Consider the following 27759-nt stretch of genomic DNA (forward strand, 5'->3'; position numbering starts at 1 on the left):
GATAGAGAGAGTGAACCTGTCTGAGCCTGGTGAACAGCCAGGTCTCTGCAGAGGATAATTCCAAGTGGAGTGGCAAGAGCCCAGGCTCCTTCCAGCACCCCAGCTCAGAGCCCTAGCAGGCTGCGGAGACTAGAGGTGTTACTTAACCACAGCGCGGGGATGAATGGGAGTGTGTGCGTGTGTGGCTGGGGCTGAGATGTTCCCACAGATCTAATTTACTGCTCTGCTTTCCCAGCCTGGAATCTCTGCCAAGTGCCCATAAAAGAGATGAAATATTTAGCTAAGATCGGGGAGGGAGGGATCAAGGCAGTCTTTTGCATTAGCCATGGTGTTGAGAAAGTAGTTTGGGTAATTTCCTTCCATACCATCCCAGATTTAAATCCTGACCATCCTTTGATGTCTAGATTAAATTCCACTGTCCAAGTGAAATCTTCTTTTGGGTCCGAACTTGTAGGCACCTCATGCTTCTCTGAGTTTCTCAGTTTGTTGTTGTTAGTTACCATCATGTGAGTTCTGACTCTTGGCGATCCCAGACTAGTACTGCTCCATGGGGTTTTCTTGGCTGTAGTGTTTGTGTGAGCAGATCGTCAGGCTTTTTCTTCTGTGGTACTGCTGGGTAGGTTTGAACTGCCAACCTTTAGGTTAGTCATTGAGTGCAAACTGTTTGCACCACCTAGTTGTTGTTGGGTGTCGTCGAATCTATTCGGGCTCATAGTGACCCTATGTGACAGAGTAGAACTTTCCCATAGAGTTTCCTAGGCTGTAATCTCTACAGAGAAGCCCTGGTGGTACGGTGGTTAAAGCGCTCGGCTGCTCACTGAAAGGTCAGCGGTTTGAACCCACCAGCCGCTCTGTGGGAGAAAGATGTGGCAGTCTGCTTCTGTAAAGATTTCAGCCTTGGAAACCCTATGGGGCAGTTCTGTCTTGTCCTGTAGGGTTGCTACGAGTCGAAATTGACTTGATGGCAACGGGATTGGTTTCTTTGATTTAATTTTTATGGGAGCAGATTAATAGGTCTTTCTTCTGCGGAGCCACTGGTGGGTTTGAACTGCCGGCCTTTTAGTTAGCAGCCGAGTGCTTGACCATTGCGCCACCAGGGCTCCGTGCACTACCTAGTAGCACTTACTATCTTTATTGTACTCAAGACTATGGTGCTTCCTGCCCCGATCTTTCCAGATCTTTCTAGATACACATATCTCATTCCCTCATTCGGACCATCACCCCTTGAGGGCAGGGCCTTTGCCTCCTACTCTGTTGTGGCTCCCACAGCACTGGGCACAGTTGTCAATAAATACTATCACTGGTCGCTAGTCTATCCATTTCAGCCACATGCACCTTCCTTTGAGCTGGGTCATAGGCTATTTTATCATCCTTCCCCATTCCTTATCTCATGCCCCCTCCAAAAATAGCATCCCCGGAACCATATTTCTGGGGGGTTGAGATGTCTTGTTTTTTTTTTTTTTTTTTAAGGCTTTCAGCTGCATTGTGCAGTGGAGGGGCAAATTCTAGGCCAGGTCTGCAGTCAGAGCAGAAGCATGGTGGCGTCTGCACTGTTCTCCATGCCTGTTTCAGGACCAGCTGCCGATTGCCATTTGCGGCTCTCCTGGCAGGGCTTGGAGAGGGGCTGTGTCGTGGTAGTTCTGCAGGAGGAGAAACACATCACTGCAGCCGCCTGGCTCTTCTCAGGCGGTGGGAGCAGGTGCTGTAGAGAAATGTCCCGGAGGGTCATGAGCCGTAGCAGTCTTGGGAAAAGTATGGGTGAGAGAGTGAAGGAATGAGTGAGATGCATGATGAATGAAAGCGAAAGGACAGCATGCTGCCAGGAAGGAACCCAGGCTCGGAACCTCAAGACATGGGTTTGCATCCTAGCATTTTCCTTACTGTTGATGAGACATTGGAATCAGGGCCTGAGGTCTTCTCAGTTTCGTCATCTGTAAAATGGGGCAAAAGTACCTACTTCCCCAGGGCAAGGGAAATCCCTGGGTGGTGCAAATGGTTGAAGCACTCTTCTGCTAACCAAAAGTTTGGAGGTTCGAGTTCATCCAGCGGTGCCTCAGAAGAAAGGCCTGCTGATCTACTTCCAAAAAATCAGCCACTTAAAACCCTGTGGAGCTCAGTTCGTTGACACAGTCCATGTCTAGTGTATCCAGGGTCTCTGTGGATTGATGTGACTAGGGGTGGTAGGCAATAGGCATTATTTTCCCCGTTGAGTGGGTTTGAATTCGAACACTGCTCACCGCGTCTTGTCTCCCACTCTCTGGCAATTGCCGACTGTCTGCAAATGGTGGCCCCCTCCGGACTGTGCGTGCACTGCAGCCAGAGTCTTCAAGCCTGTTGCTTTCCCAGTGAGCAAGAACCTGTGAAGGCTGATGGCTGGCTTAGCCGGCAGCACCTTTCCAGGTTGCGCGTGCAGAGAAAGCAGCTGCCAATCTGATGAGCTCTGGGGGTTTAACCTAGCTGCCTTCAAGAACATTTAATCTGGGGGAGACCAACCAATCCTCCTAAATGGAAACTTGCCGAAGCTACCCCTCATCTCCTAGGACTCCTGGGGAGCTGCTGAAGCTGGGGGGCTGGGGGTACCTGACCCAGGGTTGCACAGCCCTTCCATCCCTATGACTTGAGGCTGGGAGCCTTCTTAGGACTGAGGGCATGCCTTGTTTCCCTCTGTCCCTTAGTGCTCTCTGCAAGTGTATGAGAAGAGCCGTGGTGGTGCAGTGGTTAAAGCACTTGGCTACTAACCAAGAGGTTGGCTGTTGGAACCTACCGGCTGCTCTGTAGGAGAAAGATGTGGCAGTCTGCTCTCATAAAGGTCATAGCCTTGGAAACCCCATGGGGCAGTTCTGCTCTGTCCTATAGGGTCGCTAGGAGTCGGAATCGACTCAACACCAACAAACTTTTTAACGGTAAGCCTGTGATTGTGTTGTGAGAAGGGCAGTGAGTGCACCTGCACTCAGAGGACCTGGGCTTGAATCCCCATCTCTGCTTCCTTAATAGCCACTCTGGGATACTAAACCACTTTCCTAACCTCTCTGAGCCTCACCTTCCTCATTGGTAGAAAGGAGACAATAATACCTACCTTGAGGGATTGTTGACTGAGGTAATAATGTTGTTAGTTGCTGTTGAGTTGATTCCAACTCACAGTGACCCCATGTGTTACAGAGTGGAACTGTGACCCATAGGGTTTTCTTGGCTATAATCTTTATGGAAGCACATCAGGTCTTTTCTTCTTTGGCACCACTGGGTGGGCTCAAACTGCCAACCTTTAGGCTAGCAGTAGAGCACAAACCACTTACGCCATCTACAAAAAAAAAAAAACAACCAAAACGCCACCTAGGGACCTTGAATTATAGCCTCAGAATCCCTATGGGACAGTTCTACTCTGTTCTACAGGGCTGTAGTGAGTCGGAATCAACATGATGGCACCAGGTTTTTTTGTTTTTTTCTTTCTTTTTTGGTTTCGGAACGTTGAAGTTATAGTTGTAAGCACTTTATAGATATTTCAGCAACAGATCTGAGAGAGACATGATATGACCTCCATTTTACCAATGAGGCACCTGAAGCGCAGAGAGGTTAGGTAACTTGCCCCAGGCCACACAGGTTGCAGAGCCAGTTTGTGCCTACCTCTGCCTGCCTCTGATGCCTGTGTTCTTAAACACTGCCGTGTTGCTTCTCTCGGTAAATAGGATGACATGTGAAGAGTGTCTGGCATGCAGTTGGCTGGATCTGAATCTGACACAGCCAGTGCTATTTAGTGAGAGATTAATTGGGGCTTTCTGGGGACCTGAAAAAATGGGAGTGGGAGTAGAGAAGAGACTAGTAAGCCTGGTTCTGTGCTCCCCAACCATCGTAGGGGCATCAGCTGTGAGTGCAGGCCCTGGCATATTTTTGGTAACAGGCTGATGACGCCTCTGGGAGCGCAGCAGGAGGGAGAGGGCGGGTAGCGATGTGCAGGGACGCAGCTCATCTGCAAGTCCATGAAGCGCCCTGCAGGTGCACAGCCAGTCGTGACCTCGTCACTGGGCGCTGACTGGGTTCCCCTGCTGCAGGAAGCATTTGAAAAATGTTATATAGATGTGACCCTGCCCATAGGCAGACAAAGGGCCAAACAAAACAAACAGAAAATCAAACCTGTTACTATTGAGTTGATTCTGACTTATTGCGACCCTGCAGGACAGAGTAGAACTGCCCCATAGGGTTTCCAAGGCTGTAATCTTTATGGAAGCAGACTGCCACATTTTTCTCTCAGAATGGCTGGCAGGTTTGAACTGCCCACGTTTCAGTTACCAGCTGAGCGCTTAACCACTGCATCACCGGAGCTCCTTAGACATAGGACCAAAATAAAAAAAACCTGTTGCCATTGAGTTGATTTCAACTTACACCAACCCTGTAGGATAGAGTAGAACTGCCCCATATGGTTTCCAAGGAGCACCTGGTGGCTTTGAACTGTCAACCTTTTGGTTAGCAGCCGTAACATCTTACCACTATGCCGCCAAGGTTCCCAGACACAGGACATATATGAAATTGCTGGGTAGAAGCAACTAGGGTCTGTGGGCAGTGCAGTGTGAGGATGTCAGGGAGGGGCCATTGCTGTGGTTGTGTCATCAGGGAGGGCTTCTTGGAGCAGGTGGGGCTGCAGCTGAGGCATGGGTGGAATGTGGCCAGGACAAAGAAGGGGGCCTGGGCGGGAGACATTTCAAAAGAGAGGGCTAATCTTGAACTTAGGCCAAACAAACAAAAAAATGCTCATAGCAACCCAACCTGTTTCAGAATGGAACTGTGCTCCATAGGGTTTTCAGTGGTTATGACCTTTTGCAAGCACATTGCTAGGCCTTTCTTCTGAAATGCCTCAGGGTAGATTTGAACCTCCCTGAGGCATTTCTGAGGCATTTCAGAAGAAAGGCCTAGCAATGTGCTTGCAAAAGGTCATAACCACTGAAAACCCTATGGAGCACAGTTCCATTCTGAAACAGGTTGGGTTGCTATGAGTACTTAGTGGCCTAGTGCTTAACTCTTTGCTGTACCCAGGGACTGTGGATTTAGACCGAAGGTTCATATATTGTCCCTATCCACATTGCCCTCTCCATGACATATTGTAAATGTTCTGTGTTGGCTGCTCAAGTAGGAAGCCAGTGGCATATATGGTCCTGGGACCCTACCTCCTGGTGGCTTATGATCGAAGACATAAGGCTGATGCCCACTTATGTGGAATGTAACCCACAAAGCATTCCGTGAAGCCATGAGCCGGAGAGAAGTTTCTGGTCCCTGTGTTTCCCACCCCTTCTCCTTACATTGCCGTTACTTGCTGGCCTCAGAGTAGAGGGCCCCTCTGTCTGGAGAGACCTCAGACATGGCTGCCTCATCCCTTCCCTCCTCTCCACCAAGGACGCTCCCAGAGCTGGACCACTCCGGCCCTGTCCCATTCCAGGTAGGCTCCCTTCCGAGTTCCCCAAAGAAGCTCATGGTCTTAGCAGACTGTTCTTTCTCTGGGCTTGGCTAGCCCTCCTGGTTGGGCAGGAATTGAAAACCTGATTGATCTCTCTGGAATAAGTGGGAAATGGGGGCTTTATATCCCAGGTTTCAGTTTTCTGGAAGCCCCATTCCCTGTCACGGAGAGGGCAGGGTGAGCATGCCCCCTTCCCTTCCAAAGCTGAAAGTGGGCATTAGCATGGACCCCCTCCAGCTGTCCCTGCGTCCACACAGCCAGCTGTTGCCTGCTGCGGAACGGCATTACTGCCACCATCTGTGACTCATTCCACCGGTATGAATTTTGCAAACAGCCTTTTAATCATGTTTATGAACTCAGCATACATTTGCTGCAGGTTGAGTTTCCTGTGATGATAAAAGGGCTTGGCTGTAAAGCCAGCAGGTTGGGTTTCAAAATCTCAGCCTCACTGTGGATCCTTCCTGTGACTTGGCATCTTCCCTCCCTCTCTGCTCTCTCCCTCTCCTGCTCAAGAGGTGGACTAGAATCTTCTCTCATTTTTGTGTGCTGCTTACAGTTTACAAAATACTTATCTCTCCCCTGTAGCGAAGATGTATTATCCCCATTTTACAGGTAAGGAAAGGGAAGGTCAGAGCTAGTGAGTGATCTTCCCAAGGCACATGGTTAGAAGCAGCTGAGCTGAGCCTTGAACCCTGCTCTTGAGTCTGCATCCTTGGCTGTTTGCAGTCTGCTGCACTCTCCCCGGTCTGGCTGGGGTGACAGACTATTTGCCTGGACATCTCTCAGAATCCCTCTCGCCCCACCCTGGGGACATACCAGGCTGAGTACAGTCTGCAGCTGCCAGGAGCCAGCCTGCTTTGTGCTGAATTGTGGTTTGTGGTTTTTGTTTGTTCCCACGGTGCCCTTTGTGAATGTCACTGAGTTATCAGGCCTGGCTCCTTCTCCTTTGCTCGCTAGGAAAACTGAAACTCCAATGGTGTTCTTCTCAGAAAACGATGGCAGCTCTTCCATGTGTCGTGGAGAGAGACCATGCTGGGAACTGAGACTCCTGAGTTTAGACCTTGAAGCCAACCATCTTTTATTCCCTGTTCTTGGGCAAAGTCACATGCCCTCCTATCCCCACTCATAAGATAAGGGATTACCACTTCAGACCCCAGTCCCTAGTGGGATGGTGTGAGGACACAGTGAGGGAAGGCAGCAGTCAGTGGCCCTTTCAACAGCACAGGTGGCAGAGGCTTAGCTCCTGTTGAGTGCAGGCTCCTGGTGCCTGTTAGCCCTCGGCCTGCAGGCTGTGCGTAGGGAAACTTGGTTGACCATGTGAATGACCCCTCGTGACTAGCACCTTCATCCCCAAGATTCTTCCTTGCTACACCTTCTCTCTGGCCTCCCCAAAGGCACGACATCCTCAGAGGAGGGTAAGGGAGCTGTGTCCTCCACCCAGAGAGGAGGGAGTGTCCCCCAGTCACCCAGCACATCAGAGATATGGCTGAAATTAGACCTGGGGGCTCCTGATTTGTCTCCTGGTCCCACCTTCTGTCTTCCAGGCCTGGCTCCTATCATCCCGGGAGGATAGACATGGAGAAGTTCTCTCCTTTGAGACAAAGAAAGGGAAGTCCAAGGCCCACAAGGGTGCTGGGATGGGGAGTGAGTGGCAGGGGCTGTGTCTGTCTTTGCGTCCTCCTCACAGGGAACACTGGCAGATGTCAGTTTGCCTGGGACATAGCCTCTGTCCCACCTGGGTCCTGCCTCTCAGCCGCCTCCCTGACTCACATTCATCATCTATGGAAGGCACACACACCTGTGCAGAGGGGAACAGCCTCCCACCCCTTTGTGTCTGCTCTTGGTTTAATTTTTATCCTTGTTAATATGATCATCGTTGTGTCTGTATCCCCACTTCCCCAGCCCTCTGTGGGTGAGGTGGTGTCTGCCACGGTAATCACCTTGTTCATAGCTCTACCACCTGAATCTGACACCAGCAAACAGGCTCAAAGAGAAAGGGGCTCTTTTTTCTTGCCTTTTAAGTAGCAGTGGCAGTGACTTCTGATCTCTTTGCTGGCTCTGCTGAGCTTCCATTTGATCTGAACTGGATAGAGGTTAGTTACACAGGTCAGCACAGACTGTGCATTGCTGGGACTGAAATCCAGGTGTCCTGATTCCTAGTCAGCTGCCCTGGACTTGGTCTGCTTGAAGGATCAATGGGATCTTTCAGCAGTGTCTGGAGCCCTCTGATGGGGAGGGGGCAGAGGAGGGAAGTGAGGAAGAGCTGACAGTAGGTGAGGGAGTGTGGAAAACAGCTGGGGGTTAGAAATTTTGAAATGGAATAAAGGTAGGAGAACCTTGGACTATAGGGTAGGAAGAGGGAGAGTGTTCCCAAGATCATAGGTAAAGAGAAGAGTCTGAAAAAGTGGGGCCAGGTATTATTAACTTATTTAGTACTCCTGGCCTTATAACTTTTTTTTTCCTTTTATCTTTTGATTGTGGAAAAGTTCAAAAATGTGTAAAAATAGAATAGTATAATGAACCCTGATATAACAATCAGCCAGCTTCAACATTCTACTGTTCCTTTATTTCACTGACTCTCACCTCCTGCCTTTTTTTTTTCTGGATTATTTGAAAGTATACCACAGACATCTTCTCATTTCAGCTCTAGCTACTTTGAGAACTCTTTAAGGAATGTGTTTGGATTTAGAGGGCCTAGAGTCACCATGAGTCAGAATTGACTCGAAGGTAATGGGTAAGTGCAGGCGGAGGTGAGAATGTGAGCGTGCACACTGGAGGCTGGGGCGGGGCGGGGGGAGGGAGTGTCCAGAGGAGCAGCCCTGGCAAGGTCCTGATCAGGGTCCTGGACAGCCCAGAAAAAATCAGAGCTCAGCCCCAGAGGGTGTTTACCACCATCCCTGCTCCCCCCAGATCTCCTCTGTTGTTGTGTTGTATGCCGATTGAGTTGATTCCAACTCATAGTGACCCTGTAGGATAGAGTGGAACTGCCCCATAGGGTTTTCTATGCTGTAATCTTTAGGGGAGCAGGTCACCAGGTCTTTGCTCCACTAGAGAATACCAATTGTTGTTAGTTGCTATCGAGTATGCTCTGACCCCTGGTGACCTTATGTATAAGAGAACAAAACATTGCCTGTTCCCTGTGCCATCTTCACAATGGTATATGTTTCAGCCCATTGTTGTCACCACCATGTCAATCCATCTTACTGAGGGTTTCCCTCACTTTTGCTGACCCTCCAGTTTACCAGCCATGATGACCTTTTCTAGCAATTAGCTCATTGAGGCTTGCTGTGGGTCGGGCATTGCTCTAGGTGGTTGAAATGTTTTATCTCATTTCATCCTCACAGTAATCCTGTGAGGAGGATTCTGCCATCATTCCCATTTTAGGAATGTGGAACAAGGGCTCAGAGAGGTTCGGTAATTTGTTCAAGCTCACACAGCTAGGCGTCGAGGGAACCAGGATTTAAATTCAGGTCTCAGGACTCCAAAGCCCTTGTTCTTGTCTGTTGTTACACTACCTTTTAGGGGTGTTAAGATAGGCAAACATGGGGCATGGCAGTGGTGCGGGATGGTGCAAAAGAAATATCTTCAAGCAAAATTAACCCAGTTTTTAAGGGAGACCAGAATTCAACTTTGGAAACCTCCATGTACAGATGAAAGTAAGGAAGTTGGTTTGGCATTGAAGTCGGAGAATCCCAAATATGATGCACCATTTATTGATGATCGAAGATTGTCATGAGGGTGTCAGAGTGGTCTGTGTTGTGACACGGTGAGGCATTTGGAAGGACCTTTCTAAGAAATATCCTGACAAACTAGAATGTTATGAAAATGAGGTGGAAAAAATAATAGAAGAAATATGTTGCAAAGCAATGGACCGTGGAACAGGAAATGAAAGTTATAAAACAACAGGAATTGCTACGATAGAGGTATTTTACCTCCAAGACTAAGAAAAGATGGAGAATCTTGGACTTGATTGCACATCACTGGCGGGGAACTGAGTTTCCAAAATAGCTGAAACCTTTGGATTCCAAGAAAATTACATTAAAATTGTCATAAATAAAAAACAGCTTCAGCTAGGGAAAATACCAGAAAAGCAAGGAGTGATACACAATATGAAGACTATGGTGTTTGGACTAAAATAATCTGAAGAGGATGTGAGGAAAAACTTTAGGTACAATAAGAAGAAGAGCAAAATAAAGCCAAACGGAAAAAAAAAAAAAAAAATACAGAGGACTAAGAGAAGACTGTAGATACTGGCCGAGAGAGCTGAGATGGTGGTGGATCCAGAACTATACCTTACTTAGGCATAGCCAACCAGACAGGCGGATCAATCAGAATGCCCCTCTCAGAGAGAAAAGCCCTTATGTTAGCTATGGAATATCATGAGAAGGGCAGAGATTTCCTGAAAAGAGTATAGAATAGCATTGCCATGTCTGTTGAATACTGACAAATATTTCTGTGGGTGCTGCAGAGAACTGCTGGACACAGTAGATGACTATGCATGCTCCATCTAGATATAGTATGGTGCTGTTTCTGCTGGGAGCAACTGGAATGCCTTGACAATCCAGAAAAAAAAAAAACTAAACTTGGCCCAGAGAAGCTTTAAAAATTGCCATGGGGAAAATTATGAGAGACTGGTCCACATAAAAGGAAATTGTGGTAAAAAGATATTGTTCTTAAGGCTTTACTTGCTTCAAAGCATCTGGAACTATCACAGTGAAATGGTGAAGAGGCTTGCGAGTATCTCAGTAAGGCACGTCAACTCGTTAAAGAGCTATACATCAATCCACCAAAAGTTCATAATCTGTTGCAGCGGAAATTTACGGCAGAGGAAGTCCGGCTGGGCCTGAAGGCATGTGATGGGAACGTGGATCATGCAGCCACTCATATCACCAAGTGCAGAGAGAGATTGGCCCAAATAAGGAAAGAGGAAAAAGAGAATAAAAGACACCCCTTGGGAAAAAAAAAAAAATTTTTTTTTTTTTTTTTTTGGAGAGAACATCAATTCTTTGAAAGGAACAGGCTACTCCAAACACACAGCCAAGCAGGCCCTTCGCCAGGCCAGCAGGGATCTGGATGGAGCCCTCAGGATTCTTCTCAGTAATCTGCAGATGTGGTTAAATGATTCAGATCCTGAAACCAACAGCCCTCAGGAAAGTCCTTCCCGGGAAAATATTAACCAACTGGTGTACATGGGCTTTGAATCTGTTGCTGCCAAGGCAGCGCTGAGAGTGTTCAGGAGAAGCGTCCAGCTAGCTGGCAGCTCAGACCCTTGTGCACAATGGTGAAAGTCTTCCTCCCGACCTGCATCTCTCACAGAAGACTCTTCATCAACTCCATCCACGCCCCCTTCCGGTTCTTCAGGTACTTCTAGCACCTCAGCACATGATAATGGAGACAGGCAGTCAATGAAATATTGGAAGATATTCCAGAACATGAAGATTATTTTGACTCAGCTCCAGAAAATGAAGATATTATTGGTGCAGAGTGCTTCTACTATGTAGAAAATATAAAGTCCACAACAAAGAAAAACTAAGAAACAGAAGTAAGTACTAAGTTTCTGCTTATAAATTCTATCATTACGAACAGTCAGAAGAAAGAGAAAAAAAAGGCAAACGCATTAGTATCGCTTTTCTATCTGGTCTGTTAGTGGCTTTTGGGGAAGTCCAGTGCTCTGGCTGGGAGAGGGGTCTCTCCCTTGTTCATTAAAAAAAAAAAAGCTTGTGTTCTTGCTTATACAGGGTATTTGACTGTCTTCTCTTTTTTTGTCCAGGTAGATTAGTGGCATCTCTGAGGCTTCCTGATCTGTATGTGACTGGCTGGGTGGATGGACTCCCTGTTCTTAACCTGGTAGCAGGGGTGGGAGGTTCGGAGGGTGGGGGGCTGTGCCTTTTTACCTGCTGTATCAGTGATGGAAGCTGGAGTGGGAGAACGAGGCTCCGTTCTGCCTGATGTTAGTTATCTCTCAAGTTTGGAGGACTCTGCACCCTCCACCCCCCTTTAGAGAATGGGTCTAAGCTTGGAGGCTGCTTCCAGTGTCTTGGAATTGGTTTGATGAGTTTCCTCAGTGTAGCTGCAGCTGCAGCCAGCCCCAGCTTTCACTGAGAGCAACAGCCTTTCACCTGGCGTGGCATCCCAGGCCCCCAGGTGTCTCTCCTTCCCACTGCTCTGCTCCATTTGGACTGAACCGTCTACACAGGGGTTGGGAATGTCCTAAGCAGGAGGGAGATAATCCCTGTAGGCTCCTGCTGCCTATTGGAGCTTATGGTGATGCTGAGCTTTTTTCTTGTCACGTGGGGAGGTAAAGCCAGAGTCAGTGGGGCCATCCTCTTGCTGTCCCACAGACAGCCCCCAAACATGAATGCCTTGTTGTTTCTGTTTAATCTTACCCTCTTTAGAAGCTAATGGTCAGCCAGCTACTGTTCCACAGATGCTGGTGGAGACAGGACTTTATGATCATGATTTAGCGAGCACCACGCACATCGACACATTTGTCTCAGTTTCCCTTGCCCCATCCCACGTGGCAGGCCCAGGTGACCCTTGCACACATGGTGAGATGCACCACAGAGAGGAACGCTGAGCTTGGGGAAACCTGTTGTTTTATAGCAGGCAGTAAGCAAGCGTGCTCTTTCTCCCGCAAAGAGACTACCTCATCTCTCAAGCTTGCTCTCTGCAAACACAACCCTCAGAAATGAGCCAAGTGAAGAGGGGTTGGGACCTTGCATTCTTGGCACACTCAGCAAAGTAGGAACAGCCTCAACAGCTTTCTTACTCTCTACACCTCCACAGGAGCCCCTGGGGGTGCAAACAGTTAAGTGCTTGGCTGCTACATGAAAGATTAGAGGTTCAAGTCCACCCAGAGAAGCCTTGGAAGAATGGCCTGGCAATCTACCTCTTAGAAATCAGCCATTGAAAACCCTGCAGAGCACAGCTGCACTCCGACACACATGGGGTCATCATGAGACGGAATCCACTCAGTGGCAACTGCTTACACTTGCACAGGCCTTTATAAAGGAGTCTTTGGCTATGCCCCGGGGACTTTCTCCTCCTTGGAGTCCTGGGCACCCTCCTTTCCAACATTCTCAATCTGGGTGCAGCCATTTCCTCAGACCAGTCTTCACTCTTCATTTTGCTCAACCATTATGAATTAACCCTTTGTGTGATCTGTCCCTTGCTTACAAGTTCTTTACCCCCTCCGTTTCTCTTCCAGTTGAGACAGTAAATGCAGATGATGACAGCCCTGGTTTCTGTTGAGCAGAGGAATGAGGGCAAGGCCAAGACACAGAGCAGAACAAAGGCAGGAGCAAGTCAGAGAGGCCCTGAGGATGGTGGGAACAGCCTGGCCAGTGACAGAATACGGTCAAGCCAGGAGAGAACTGGAGACTCGATTTGTATAAAGCTTTATGGGAGCAGTGGGAGAGACGACTGGAATGGGAAGTGAGGGTATGATTTCAGAGTGAAATTGCCTTGAATGCCAGGCTAAGGTGTGTGTACTTTATGCTGTGGGCCCTGGGAAGCTTTGGGAATAATTGCAGCAAACATCTATGCAGCACTAGGCATGTGCTAGGCAGTGTTCTAAACCCTCTACATATATGCACTCATGTAATCCCTCCCAGCAACCCCACAAAACTGGTACTGTTGTTATCCTCATTTTACAGGTGAGGAAACTGAGCCAAGGAGAGCTTATAGAATTTGCTCAGGGTCACCCAGCTGATACATGGCAGAGCCGGGATTTGAACTTGGAGTTTAGGTTTCACCATCTAGACCATGCATTGTCAGTGGGGACGATACCACCTCCAAGTGGGGATCCTTATGCCTTGTGTAGAAAGCACAGATATATGTACAGTATGCAACAGGTAGACAGCATATCTGTGGTATTAAGATTTCATGGGGGGTTGATTAAGAATAGAATGTCTAAACAGCCTCCTTGTGGGATGATAATGAAAAGGAGGTTGAGAAACCCTTGTCTGTGCTCTTAATTAGACCACTCTGCTGTGTCTTGTGTTTAAAGTCTGGGGGTTGGGGAGTAACATGACAAAAATGATATTTTCGGGGGATCCGAAATAAAAGGAAAGGTGCTTCTCCCTGCCAGGCACTGTGCAGTGTCTCTTTTTGATCTTCACCTTCAAGTTAGGTACTGTTATTTCCATTTGCAGATGATAAAATGAGGAGAAAAGATCAATAGGTCATATGTCACTCAGCTAGAAAATGGTCAAGTCAGGACTTGAACTTCCTGGTTCTGAAGGCAGGCAGGGAGAGCAGTGGGAGTAGCTGGGGGAGTGGCTAGGAAAAGGGTATCGCTAAAGGAGAATGCACGAATTAGTAAAATTCTGGACATTTTGAGAAATAAGTGCGAGTTCCAGATAGCTGTTTTGCCATTGATCAAAAAAACCTCCATTGCTGTTGAGTCAATTCTGATTCATGGCGACTCCATATGTGTTATAGAGCAGAAGTGTTCCATAAGGCCTTCTTGGCTGTAATGGTTATGGAAGCAGGTTGCCAGACCTCTTCTGTGGCACCGCTGGGTGGTTCAACATGCCAACCTTTAGGTTAGTAGCCAAGCGCAAGTTATTTGCGCCACCTGGGGACCTTTTGCCGTTGACAAGACGATAGCAATATGAAGATTCCAGAAGCAGAAAAAAAATTCTTTTTCTTCTTTTCTACCTAAGAGAAGAAAAGACCAGGTGTTGAAAATTGGAGAATTAGAAAGCAATTCTAGAAAAGAAAATACCATTTGCTACTTCCCTCGTCCTGTCCTAATGTTTACATTTCAACATCGTTTGTTGTAATTTCTCAGGCTCGTTTCATAGATTGTGCTCAGCAGTGATAAAAATCATTCCTCTTTGATATAATAGGTAATAGGACCTGACAAAGAACTCCAAGAGTATATTGGATAAAACATTTTTAGGCATCATTCAACTATTTTCTTTGCATTATTATTTTTTTAGGTACGTTTTTCTTTAGATTATATTTTAATACAAAGTTAAAGCTATAAAGCTATGGTCTCAAACTAATCTTGTAAGACAACAACTGACACTTAAAATCCTGCTTCCAGGAAATGGAAACCATATTTCCTCCTAATTTCCTCAGATAATGTCCTGCCTTCCATAAGTGGGAAGAAAGAAAGCAAAGCATTTTGAACATTTACATTTTATGTCCATGTTCATCCTGTTTGTTTTTGTTGTTGTTTTGTGCTGTTGAGTCGATTTCCACCCATAGTGACACTATATGACAAAGTAGAACAGCTTCACAGGGTTTCCTATACTATAATCTTTTTTTTTTGTTGTTCTGAATTTTATTTATTTTATTGTCGTTAAGATATACACAGCAAAAACCAAACAAAAAACCAAACCCAGTGCCGTCGAGTCAATTCCGACTCATAGCGATCCTATAGAACAGAGTAGAACTGCCTCATAGAGTTTCCAAGGAGCACCTGGCGGATTCAAACTGCCCACCCTTTGGTTAGCAGCCGTAGCACTTAACCACTACGCCACCAGGGTTTCCTGTACACAGCAAAGCATATACCAATTCAACAGTTTCTACTGTTGAGTGACATAGATTACATCGAGTTGTGCAACCATTCTCACCCTCCTTTTCTGAGTTGTTCCTCCCTCATTAACATAAATCCACTGCCCCCTAAGGCTCCCATCTAATCTTTATAGTTGCTGTTGTCAATTTGATCCCGTATGGATAGTTCTTAAAAGAGTGTAATGCTCCAGGCAAAACTTTTTTACTAGTTAAGCTAAACTGTTGTTCAATTTTAAGATAACTTCAGGGGATATTTTGGTTCAAGTGTTAAAGATTATCTCAGGGCAATATTTTCAGGGGCTCATCCATCCTCCCTGGCTCCAGAACGTCTAAAGTCCATGAGAATTGAAATTCTGTTCTGTATGTCCCCCCTTTTGATCAGGGGTTCATCTATGGAATCTTTGGTCAAAATGTTCAGTATTGAGAGCCAGATAAACATCCAGTTCTTATGGTCTCCTGGCAAAGGAGGCAGTTGTTCATGGAGGCAGTTAGCCACACATTTCATATCCTCCTCCTATTCTTGACTCTCTTCCTTCCTCTGTTGCTCCAAGTAAATAGAGACCAATTGTTGTGCCTTGGATGACCTCTTGCAAGCTTTTAAGGCCCCAGGCACTAGGCAACAACTAGGAGGCAGAAGTACTGGGATGTCCCATGAAACCATGACCTTATACATCATACCAAGGGACCAAATTCTATGAGGTGTTTGGCTGTACATAAGCAGCTTCAGCACCTACTCTTTTTTGTTGTTGTTGTTGTCGTAAACATATCACACAACTTTTGCCAGTTCAACTTTTTACAGGTATACAACTTTTTGACAGCAATTATGATAATCAGCTGTCAGCACTACCTTTAATCAGTGGGATGTTTCCATCACCTTTAACCCCCCTTTTGCCCCTTCCCTCCTGTCCCTGGTAACCACTAATAAACTTTGGTCTCTGTACATTTGCCTTTTCTTGTCTTTTTATATAAGTGAGGTAATACAATATTTGTCATTTTGTAATTGGATTATTTTGCCAGCATAACGTCTTCAGACTCCATCCATACTGTAGCATGTATCAAGACCACATTTCTCTTACTGGCTGAGTAGTATTCCGTTGTATATATATACCACCATTTTGTTTATCCGTTGATCCACTGATATGCATTTAGGTTGTTTCCCTGTTTTGCCTGTTGTGAATAGTGCTGAAATGAATGTTTATATACAACTCTCTTTTTGAGTCTCTGCTCTCAAGTCTTTTGAGTATATACCTATAAGTGGAATTGCTGAGTCATATGGTAGTTTTATTTTTAGTTTTTGAGGAACTGCCACACTGCTCCATTTTGCATTGTAAGTTTCCCCACATCCTCAGCATTTGTTATTTTCTTTTTTTTAAATCTTAACCATCCTAGTGGGAGTGAAATGGCGTCTCATCATGGTTTTGATTTGCATCTCTCTGATGGCTAATGACGCTGAGTATCTTTTCATGTGTTTGGTGGCAATTTGAATGTCCTCTCTGGTGAAATGTCTGTTCAAGTTCTTTGTCCATTTTATGATTTGGTTATTTCCTTTTTGTCATTGAGTTGAAGTTTCATATATATTTTGGTCTTTAGATTCTTGTCAGATACATGATTTCCAAAGATTTTTCCCAGTTGGTAGCTTCTCTTTTCACTTTTTTGGTAAAGTCTTTTTTTTTTTTTTTCCAATTTTTATTGTGCTTTAAGTGAAAGTTTACAAATCAAGTCAGCCTCTCATACAAAAACTTGTATATACCTTTCTCTAATAGTACTCCTAGTTGCTCTCCCTCAAATGAGACAGCATGCTCCTTCCCTCCACTCTCTATTTTCCTGTCCATTCAGCCAGCTTTGCCCCCCTCTGCCTTCTCATCTCCCCTCCAGACAGGAGCTGCCTACATAGTCTCATGTGTCTGCTTGATTCAAGAAGCTCACTCTTCACCAGTATCATTTTCTATCCCATAGTCCAGTCCAATCCCTGTCTGAAGAGTTGGCTTTGGGAATGGTTCCAGTCTTGGGCTAACAGAAGGCCTGGGGACCATGACCTCCAGAGTCCTTCTAGTCTCAGACCATTAAGTCTGGTCTTTTTATGAGAATTTGGGGTCTGCATCCCACCGCTGTCCTGCTCCCTCAGAGTTCTCTGTTGTGTTCCCTGTCGGGGCAGTCATTGGTTGTAGCCAGGCACCATCTAGTTCTTCTGCTCTCAGGCTAATGAAGTCCCTGGTTTATGTGGCCCTTTCTGTCTCTTGGGCTCATAATTACCTTGTGTCTTTAATGTTCTTCATTCTCCTTTGCTCCAGGTGGGTTGAGACCAATTGATGCATCTTAGATGGCCGCTTACTAGCATTTAAGACCCAGATGCCACTCTCCAAAGTAGGATGCAGATTGTTTTCTTAGTAGATTTTATTATGCCAATTGACTTAGATGTCCCCTGAAACCATGGTTCCCAAGCCCCGCTCCTGCTACTGCTGGCCTTCAAAGCGTTCAGTTCATTCAGGAATCTTCTTTGCTTTTGGTTTAGTCCAGTTGTGCTGACCTCTCCTGTATTGTGTGTTGTCTTTACCTTCACCTAAAATAGTTCTTATCTACTATCTGATTGTCCAATATTGGTTGCTTCCATCTTTTTGCTATTGTAAACAATGCTGCAGTGAGCATGTATCTGTTCGTGTAAAGGCTCTTATTTCTCTAGGATATATTCCAAGGACTGGGACTGCTGGATCATATGGTAGTTCTATTTCTAGTTTTTAAAGGAAGTGCCAAATTGAATTCCAAAGTGGTTGTACCATTTTACATTCTCACCAGCAGCGTATAAGTGTTCCAGTCTCTCCACAACCTCTCCAACATTTATTTTTTTGTGTTTTTTGGATCAATGCCAGCCTTGTTGGCGTGAGATGGAATCTCATTGTAGTTTTGATTTGCATTTCTCTAATGGCTAGTGATGGTGAGCATTTCCTCACGTATCTGTTAGCTACTGGAATGTCATCTTTAGTGAAGTAACTGTTCATATCCTTTGCCAATTTTTTAATTGGGTTATTTGCCTTTTTGTAGTTGAGTTTTTGCAGTATCATATAGGTTTTAGAGATCAGATGCTGATTGGGAAAAAGTTCTTAGGTATGACATTTCCTATCCGTAGGTAATCTTTTTACTTTTTTGATGAAGTCTTTGGGTGAGCATAGGTGTTTTATTTTTATTTATATTTTTTACCCAGTTATCTAGTTTCTCTTCTGGTATTTGTTCATTGTTAGTAATGTTCTGTATACTGTTTATGCCATGTATGAGGCATTGTCTCTATTTTTTCTTCCATGATCTTTATCATTTTAGATTTTTTATTTAGGTCTTTGATCCATTTTGAGTTAGTTTTTGTGCATGGTGTGAGGTATGGGTCTTGTTTCATCATTTGCAGATGAATATCAGTTATGCCTGCACCATTTGTTAAAGAGACTGTCTTTTCCCCATTTAACAAACTTTGGGCCTTTGTCAAATACCAGCTGTTCATATGTGGACGGATTTATGTATGGATTTTCAATTCTGATCCATTGGTCTATGTATCTGTTGTAGTACCAGTACTAGGCTGTTTTGACTATTGTGGAGGTATAATAGGTTCTAAAATCAGGTAGAGTGAGGCCTCCCACTTTATTCTTCTTTTTCGGTAATGCTTTACTTATCCGGGATCTCTTTCCCTTCCATATGAAGTTGGTGATTTGTTTCTTCATCTCATTAAAAAGTGTTGCTGGAATTTGGATAGGAATTGCATTGTATCTATAGATCGCTTTTGGTAGAATAGACATTTTTACAATGTTGAGTCTTCCTATCCATGAGCAAGGTATGTTTTTCCACTTACATAGGTCCCTTTTGGTTTCTTGCAGTAGTGTCCTGTAGTTTTCTTTGTATAGGTGTTTTATGTTTCTGGTAAGATTTATTCCTAAGTATTTTATCTTCTTGGGGGCTACTGTAAATGGTATTGATTTGGTGATTTCCTCTTCGATGTTCTTTTTGTTGGTGTAGAGGAATCCAACTGATTTTTGTATGTTTATCTTGTATCGTGATATTCTACTGAACTCTTGTATTAGTTTCAGTAGTTTTCTTGAGGATTCTTCAGGGTTTTCTGTGTATAAAATCATGTCATCTGCAAATAGAGATATTTTACTTCTTCCTAACCAATCTGGATGCCCTTTATTTCTTTATCTAACCTAATTGCTTTGGCTAGGACCTCCAGCACAATGTTGAATAAGAGTGATGATAAAGGGCATCCTTGTCTGGTTCCCAATCTCAAGGGGAATGCTTTCAGACTCTCTCTATTTAGATGTTGTTGTCTGTTGGCTTTGTATAAATGCCCTTTATTATGTTGAGGAATTTTCCTTCTCTTCCTATTTTGCTGAGAGTTTTTGTCATGAATGGGTGTTGAACTTTGTCAAATGCCTTTTCTGCATCAATTGATAAGATCACGTGGTTCTTCTCTTTTGTTTTATAAGATGGATTACATTAATTGTTTTTCTAATGTAGAACCATCCCTGCATACCTGGTATGAATCCCACTTGGTCATGGTGAATTATTTTTTTGATATGTTGTTGAATTCTATTGGCTAGAATTTTGTTGAGGATTTTTGCATCTAAGTTCATGAGGGATATAGGTCCATAATTTTCTTTTTTTGTGGTGTCTTTACCTGGTTTTGGTATCAGGGATATGCTGGGTTCATAGAATGAGTTTGGGAGTATTCCATCCTTTCCTATGCTCTGAAATACCTTTAGTAGTAGTGATGTTAACTCTTCTCTGAAAGTTTGGTAGAACTCTGCAGTGAAGCCATCTGCACCAGGGCTTTTTTTTGTTGGGAGTTTTTTGATTACCTTTTCAATCTCTTGTTACGGGTTTATTTAGTTGTTCTGCCTCTGTTTGTGTTAGTTTAAGTAGATAGTGTGTTTCTAGAAATTCATCCATTTCGTCTAGGTTTTCAAAGTTGTTAGAGTACAATTTTTCATAGTAATCTGATATAATTCTTTTAATTTCAGTTGGGTCTGTTGTAACATTGCTCATCTCATTTCTTATTTGGGTTATTTGCTTCCTCTCCTGTTTTTCTTTTGTCAGTTTGGCCAATGGTTTATCAGTTTTGTAAATTTTTTCAAAGAAACGGTTTTTGGTCTTGTTAACTCTTTCAATTGTTTTTCTGTTCTCTATTTCATTTATTTCTGCTCTAATTTTTATTATTTGCTTTCTTCTGGTGCTTGAGGGTTTCTTTTGTTGCTCTTTCTATTTGTTCCAGTTGTAGAGATAATTCTTTGATTTTGGCCCTTTCTTCTTTTTGTATGTGTGCATTTATTGATGTAAATTGACCTCTGAGCACTGCTTTCGCTGTGTCCCAAAGGTTCTGATAGGAAGTATTTTCATTCTCATCAGATTCTATGAATTTCTTCATTCTATCCTTGATGTCTTCTATAACCCAGTTGTTTTTGTGTAGGATATTGTTCAGTTTCCAAGTGTTTGGTTTCTTTTCCCTGCTTTTTCTCTTATGGATTTCTACTTTTATTGCCTTATGATCAGACAAGATGCTTTGTAATGTTTTGATGTTTTGGATTCTGCTAAGGCTTGCTTTATGACCTAATATGTGGTCTATTCTAGAGAATGTTCTGTGTGCATTGGAAAAGAAAGTATACTTGGCTGCTGTTGGGTGGAGGGTTCTATATATGTCTTTGAGGTCAAGTTGGTTGATTGTGGTGTTTAGATCTTCCGTGTCTTTATTGATCGTCCTTCTGAATGTTTGTCCTTCACCGAAAGTGTTGTGTTGAAGTCTCCTACTGTAATTATGGTACTTTCTCACTTTTCAGTGCTGTTAGAGTTTGTTTTATGTATCTTATAGCATGAATTTTTAATATGGTTATATCCTCATGGTGTATATCCTCATGGTATATTGTCCCTTTAATCATTATATAGAGTCCTTCCTTATCCTTTGTGGTGGATTTAACTTTAAAGTCTATTTTGTCAGAAATTAATACTGCCACTCCTGCTGTTTTTTGATTGTTGTTTTCTTGATATATTTTTTCTTTCCTTTAAGTTTTAGTTTGTTTGTGTCTCTGAGTCTAAGGTGTATCTCTTGTAGGCAGCATATAGATGGATCGTATTTTTTTAATCCATTCCGTCACTCTCTGTCTCTTTATGGGTGCGTTTAGTCCATTTACATTCAGCGTAATTATGGATAGGTATGAGTTTAGTACTGTCATTTTGATGTCTTTTTTTGTGTGTTGTTGACAGTTTCTTTTTCCCACTTAATTTTTTGTGCTAAGTAGTTTATCTTTATATGTTGTCTTTTCCTCTTATTCATTGTTGTTGATTTTGTTTCTGCTGAGTCTCTGTTTTTTTCTCGTATTTTACTTTGATGAGTAGGGTTGTTAGTGTCCTTTGTGGTTACCTTAATATTTACTGCTATTTTTCTAGGTTGAAACCCCAACTTTTATTTCTTCGTATCGCCTTGTCTTCCTCTCCATATGAAAGATCTATGACTACATTTCTTAGTCCCTCTTTATTGTTTTAATGTTGTCTTCTTTTACATAATGACGTTGCTGTTTCCCTGTTTTGAGCGTTTTTTATCTCAGTTTATTTTTGTGAATTCCATATCTAGGTTGAGATCTGATTGCTCTGTCCAGTGTTCTTGTCTTGGGTTGATATCTGATATTATTGATTTTGTAACCAGAGAAGTCCCTTTAGTATTTCTGGTAGTTTTGGTTTGGTTTTTACGAATTTCCTAAATTTCTGTTTATCTGGAAATATCCTAGTTTTGCCTTCATATTTGAGAGGCAGTTTTGCTGGATGTATGATTCTTGGCTGGCAATTTTTTTTCCTTCAATGCTTTATATAAGTCATCCCATTGCCTCTTGTCTGCATGGTTTCTGCTGAGTAGTCCGAGCTTATTCTTTTTGACTGTCCTTTATAGGTGACTTTTCGTGTATCCCTAGCAGCTCTTAAAATTCTCTCTTTATCTTTGGTTTTGGCAAGTTTGATTATAATATGTCTTGGTGACTTTCGTTTAAGGTCTACCTTACGTGGAGTTCGATGACCATCTTGGATAGATATCTTCTCATCTTTCACAATATCAGGGATGTTTTCTGCCAACAATTCTCTCTGTATTTTCTGTTATCCCTCTCTGTTCTGGTACTCCAATCACTCATAGGTTATTTCTCTTGATAGAGTCCCACATGATTCTTAGGGTTTCATCATTTTTTAAAAATTCTTTTATCTGATTTTTTCTTCAGATATATTGGTGCCAAGTGTTTTATGTTCAGACTCACCAGTCTTGCCTTCCACGTGCTCAATTCTGCTCCTCTTTCTACTGAGTTGTCTAATTCTGTAATTGTATTGTTAATCTTCTGAATTTCTGATTGCTGTCTGTGGATTCTTGCAGCTTGTTAAATTTTTCATTCTGTTCTTGAATAACCTTTTTAATTTCTTCAACTGTACGTTCCTTGGCTTCTTCTGCGTATTGTGTGATCTGATTCCTGATGTCTTGAAGAGTTCGGTATATTAATCTTTTGTATTCTGTATCCGGTAACTCCAGGAACACATCTTCATTCAGAAGATCCCTTGATTCTGTGTTTTGAGAGCTCGTTGAAGTGATCACGGTCTGTTTCTTTATGTGATTTGATATTGACTGTTGTTTCTGAGCCATCTATAAGTTATTGTATTAGTTTATTTTATGTTTGCTTTCTGTATCCTAGCTTCTTGCTTTGTTTTGTTTTGGTAAGCCCAAATAGGTTGCTTGAGTGAGTTAGCTTTATTATTTTCACCTTTGAAGCTCTGATGTCCTTTCACCAGATGGCTAGAGGTGTTACCAGGTATATCAGCCTAGGAGTCCATTCATTTTGTTGTATGGATTCAGCTCAGGTGTCCAGGTAGTTGGTCATCAAGTGTGTGGTACAGGCTCTGTTCTACAGTCTTAGACGGGCAGGGGTGATTGGTGTAGGTAGCAGTATCTGCTTGTAGCAGGGCGTCACACTCTGAACAAGGCAGGGGGCGGACAAATGTCCCCCGAGTGTCTGTGAGGAAAGCACATCCCTGTTCCCTAGGTCGCACAGGTGGGTGGGTTCTGCAGATGGACCATGGGTACCCAATGCTTTTGGTTGTAAGGACTGGGAGGTACCAGTTATCCATGAACCCCTGTCGTGGGTGGCTGTGTGACCTGAGTGGAGCCATCAGTCCTTAGGCCCCTGATGTGGGTAGGTGAGGACCCTGTTTAATAGGCAAAGTGGTGTGAAATGTCAAACACCCACCTCTCCACTGCACAGCTGAAACAGTTGCAGTCTGCCAACAAGGGCCTATTCTTCTGAAATAGGCCCACACAGGTCCATGTAGTGGGGAAAGGTATTCAAAGTCCATGGACCATTTTTGCCTGGACAGGAGCCGCTTCTGTCCTGAGCTCTCCAGGCTAGTGCAGCTGGCAGATTATCTTTTTCCCCAGTTGTGAATATATTCCTTCTCCAAGCCCAGGAGAATGGCTCAGGATGCACAATAGGCCCTATTTCAGGCCCAGGGAAATCAACAGCCAGTGAAGCTGGCTTAGAGGCTGGGGGCACGGTAAAATATTCGCGAGTACTTAGCTTTTGCCGAGAGCGCGGTTCCGGTGGTGTGAGTAGGCTGTGTGGCTGGTTGTTTCTCTGTGAGGAAACTGTGGCCGAATGCTACCACCAGTCTGCTGCCATAGGTCCGGGAATAGTGCCTGAGGGTTTCTGGTAATTCAGGTCTGGCAGCTCCTCTCCGCTTCTGAACCATCTCTCCCTCCCCCTGCTACTTAGTCCGTTTTCTAACTTTGCCTTTGATGTTCAGGGCTCCTAGCCTGTCATAAATATAATCGTTTCACTTGTTTTTTTGGGTCTTTGTTGTAAGAGGGTTCACTGGAAGCATCTGACTACTCCACCATCTTGGCCCTGCCTCTCTGGTAGAGTTTTTTGATGAACAAAAGTTTTTAATTTTCATGAGGTCCCATTTATTTATTTTGTCTTTTGCTGTTTGTGCTTTTGCTGTTAGATTATCCATTGTTGAAAGCTAAGGCTGACAGTGTTGCTGTTGCTTGTTCTTCTGAGAATTTTATGGTTTTGCTTTGCACGTTTAGGTCTTTAATTCCTTTTGAATTTTTTTTGTGTATGGTGAGAGGCACGAATCCTGTTTCATTTCTGCATGTGGAAATCCAGTTTTCCCAGGAGCATTTATTGAAGAGACCCTTCTTTCCCCATCAAATGGATTTAGCACCTTTGTCAAAAATAAGTTGTCCATACATGGTGTGGGTTCATTTCTGTCATTGGTCTCTGTGTCTGCCGTTATGCTAGCTAGCACCAGGCTGTTTTGATTACTGTAGCTCTGTGTTGTTGTTGTGTGGTGTCGAGTCAATTCTGACTTATAGTGACCCTATAGGACGAAGTAGAAATGTTCCGTAGGGTTTCCAAGGAGCATCTGGTGGACTCAAATTGCCAACCTTTTGGTTAGCAGCCTGAGATCTTAACTACTTCACCACCAGGGCTCCACTGTAGCTGTATAGTATGTTTTAAAATCAGGAAGTGTGAGTCCTCCTACTTTGTTCTTCTCTTTCAACATTGTTTTAGCTATTCGGGGCCTCTTGCCATTCCACATAAAATTGAGGATTGATTTCTCTATTTCTTTAATGAAGGCTGTTGGAATTTTGTTGAGGATTGTGTTGAATCTATATATGGCTTTGGGTAGTATTGACATCTTAGCAATATTAAGTTTTCCAACTCATGAACATGGAACACCTCTCCATTTTTTTAAGTCTTCTTTAATCTCTTTCAGCAGTGTTTTATAGTTTTCATTGTGTAAGTCCTTCACATCCCTGGTTAGATTTATTCGTAGGTATTTTATTCTTTTTGATGCTGTTTTGAATGGAATTGTTTCCCTAATTTCTCTTTTAGATTTCTCATTGCTGGTGTATAGAAACCAAACTCTTTATTTGTGGATCTTGTATCCTGCAACTTTCCTAAGTTCCTGTATTAGCTCTAGAAGTTTTCTTGTGGACTCTTTCGGATTTTCTGTATATAGGATCATATCATCTGTGAATAGAGATAATTTTAGTTCTTCTTTTCCTATCTGGATACCTTTTATTTCTTTTTCTTGTCTTATTGCTCTGGCTAGGACTTTTAATACAATATTGAATAGAAGTGGTGAGAGTGGGCACCCTTGCCTTGCTCCCTGTTTCAAAGGGAGAGCTCTCAGTAATTCTCCATTAAGTATAATGTTTGCTTTTGTCTTTTCATATATGCCTGGAATCATACTGAAGATTTTTCCCTTCTATTCCAGTCTTTTTTAGGGTTTTCATCAAGAAAGGGTTTTGGATTTTATCAAATGCCTTTTCTACATCCGTAGAGATGATCATGTTGTTCTTTTCCTGTGTTCTATTGATGTAGTATTACATCGATTGGTTTTCTAATGTTGAGCCATTCCGTGCATTCCTGGAATAAATTCCACTTGGTCATGGTGTATGACTTTTAATATGCTGTTGGATTCTGTTCGATGGTATTTTGCTGAAGATTTTTGCATTTGTATTCATAAGAGATACTGGCCTGTAGTTTTTTTTCTTTCTTGTAGTGTCTTTGTCTGGTTTGGGTATCAGGGTTATGTTTGTTTCATTGAATGAATTAGGGAATATTCCTTCCTTCCCTATCTTTTGGGAGAGTTTAAAAAGTATTGGTGTCAATTTTCTCTAAATGTTTGCTGGAAGTTCCCCATGGGAGCCATCTGATCCAGGACTTTTTTTTGTTGTTGGGAGGTTTTTTGATCACTGATCTGATGTCTTCACTTGTTGCACATCTGTTGAGCCTTTCTGTTTCCTCTTTGAGTCAGTCTGGGTAGGTTGTGTGCTTCCTAGAATTTGCCTGTTTCATCTAGGTTGTCCGGTTGGTTGCCATACAGTTGTTCATAGTATTATGTTATGATTCTCTTTATTTCTATTGGGTTAGTTGTAAATGTTCCCTTTTTCATTTTGGCTATCTGCATCTTTTCTCTTCTTTTCTTTGTCAGTCTAGCTAAAGGTTTGTCAATTTTACTGATCTTTTCAAAGAACCAGCTTCTGGCTTTATTGATTCTCTCTATTGTTTTTCTCTTTTTGATGTTATTTATTTTTGCTCTGATCTTTATTATTTCCTTTCTTCTGGTAGGTTTAGGCTTAGCTTGCTCATCTCTTCCGGCTTCTTCGAGTTGTTGAGCTGGGCTGTTAATTTGAGATTTTTCGTCTTTTTTTTTGCGTAGGTATTTATTGCTATAATTTTTCATCTGAGTACTGCCTTCACTGCATCCCATAAGTTTTGGTAGATGTACTTTCATTTTCATTTGACTCTAAGAAATTTGTCATTTCTCTTGATTTCTTCCTTGACCCATTGATAGTTTAATAAAGTGTTGTTTAATTTTCATGTTTATGTGTATTCTCCAGGTTTTTTTCTGATATTGATTTATAGCTTCACTCTTTTGTGGTCAGAGAAAATACTTTATATGATTTCAGTCTTTTAAAATTCATCAAGACTTGCTTTGTGACCTAAAATATGGCTTATTCTGGAGAATGATCCATATGCACTGGAGTAGAATGTGTATTGTGCTGTTTTTGAGTAGAGTGTTTGATACGTGTCTGTTAAATCTAGTTGGTTTATAGTGTCATTCAGGTCCTCTTTTTCCTTGTTGATCTTCTTTCACGATGTTCTGTCCAGTATTGAAAGTGGTATGTTGATATCTTCAACTATTATTGTAGTGCTATGTATTTCTCCCTTCAATTCTATCAGTGTTTGCTTTATATATTTGGGTGCCCTGATGTTGGGTGTATATATATGTTAAATCTTCCTGATTACTGTCCATCTTTATCTCTTCTGACAGATTTTGTCCTAAAGTCTACTTTGTCTGATATTAGGATTGCCACCCCAGTTATCTCTTGGTTATTATTTGCATGGAATATTTTTTCCATCCTTTCACTTTCAACGTATTTGTGTCATTGGGTTTAAGGCGTGTCTCTTGTAAACAGCCTAGAGCTGGATCTTTTTTAAAAAATCCATTCTGCCAGTCTGTGCCTTTTGATTGCAGCATTTGGTCCATTTAGATTCACAGTAATTACTGATAAGAAGTGACTGACTTCTGCCATTTTGTTGTTTTTTGTGTGTCTTAAGCCTTCTTTGTCTTTGTCCTTTAGTATTGCTTGCTTTTGTGTTTTGTTAGTTTATTGTAGTGAGCCTTTTTGGTTTCTGTCTCCTTTTGTGTGTGTTTTTAATATATTTTCTTAGTGGTTACTATGAATATTACATCTAAGAGCTTGTATTTATAACATGCTGGGATAAGTTGGTAACCACTTAACTTCAGTAACATACAAGAAATTCTGTATCTTTACTGTTCCTCTCCCCTTTTGTTGTTGTTACGTCTTTACGCTTAAGTACATCTTTATGCTTCATGTGCCTTGTAACATAATTTTATCCTTTCTTTTATATATTTGTTATTAAAAATACATGAAGAACAAAACATTTAGATTTATCAAGCTTGGATATCTTATTATCAGCTTCTATACTTGTCCATTCATTTCCCTTTATTAGGGATCTTTCTTTTTATGAATAACTTTCAATTAAACTTTCTAGTGTTTTTTGTCTTCCATCTGCAGAAATCCCATTATTATATTTTGTAGGGCCAGTCTGGTGGATTATGAACTTCCTCAGCCTCCATTTGTCTGGGAATGTTCTAATTTCACCCACATTCTTGAAGGGATAGTTTCACTGGGCATGGTATTCCTGGTTGACAGTTTTTTTTCTTTCAGCACCTTAAATATGTCACCCTCTTGC

General features: G+C 42.9%; 1 protein-coding gene and 1 pseudogene across 6 annotated transcripts in view; both read left to right on the forward strand.

Moving 5' to 3' along the window:
* Window positions 1–27759, forward strand: part of TSPAN9 (tetraspanin 9) — a 308842-nt gene that overhangs the window by 208130 nt on the left and 72953 nt on the right. The window lies entirely within an intron of this gene.
* LOC126075066 (NEDD8 ultimate buster 1-like) lies at window positions 4936–27187 on the forward strand (annotated as a pseudogene).

Source organism: Elephas maximus, chromosome 4 (genome assembly GCF_024166365.1).
Source record: "Elephas maximus indicus isolate mEleMax1 chromosome 4, mEleMax1 primary haplotype, whole genome shotgun sequence".
Lineage (NCBI taxonomy): Eukaryota > Metazoa > Chordata > Mammalia > Proboscidea > Elephantidae > Elephas > Elephas maximus.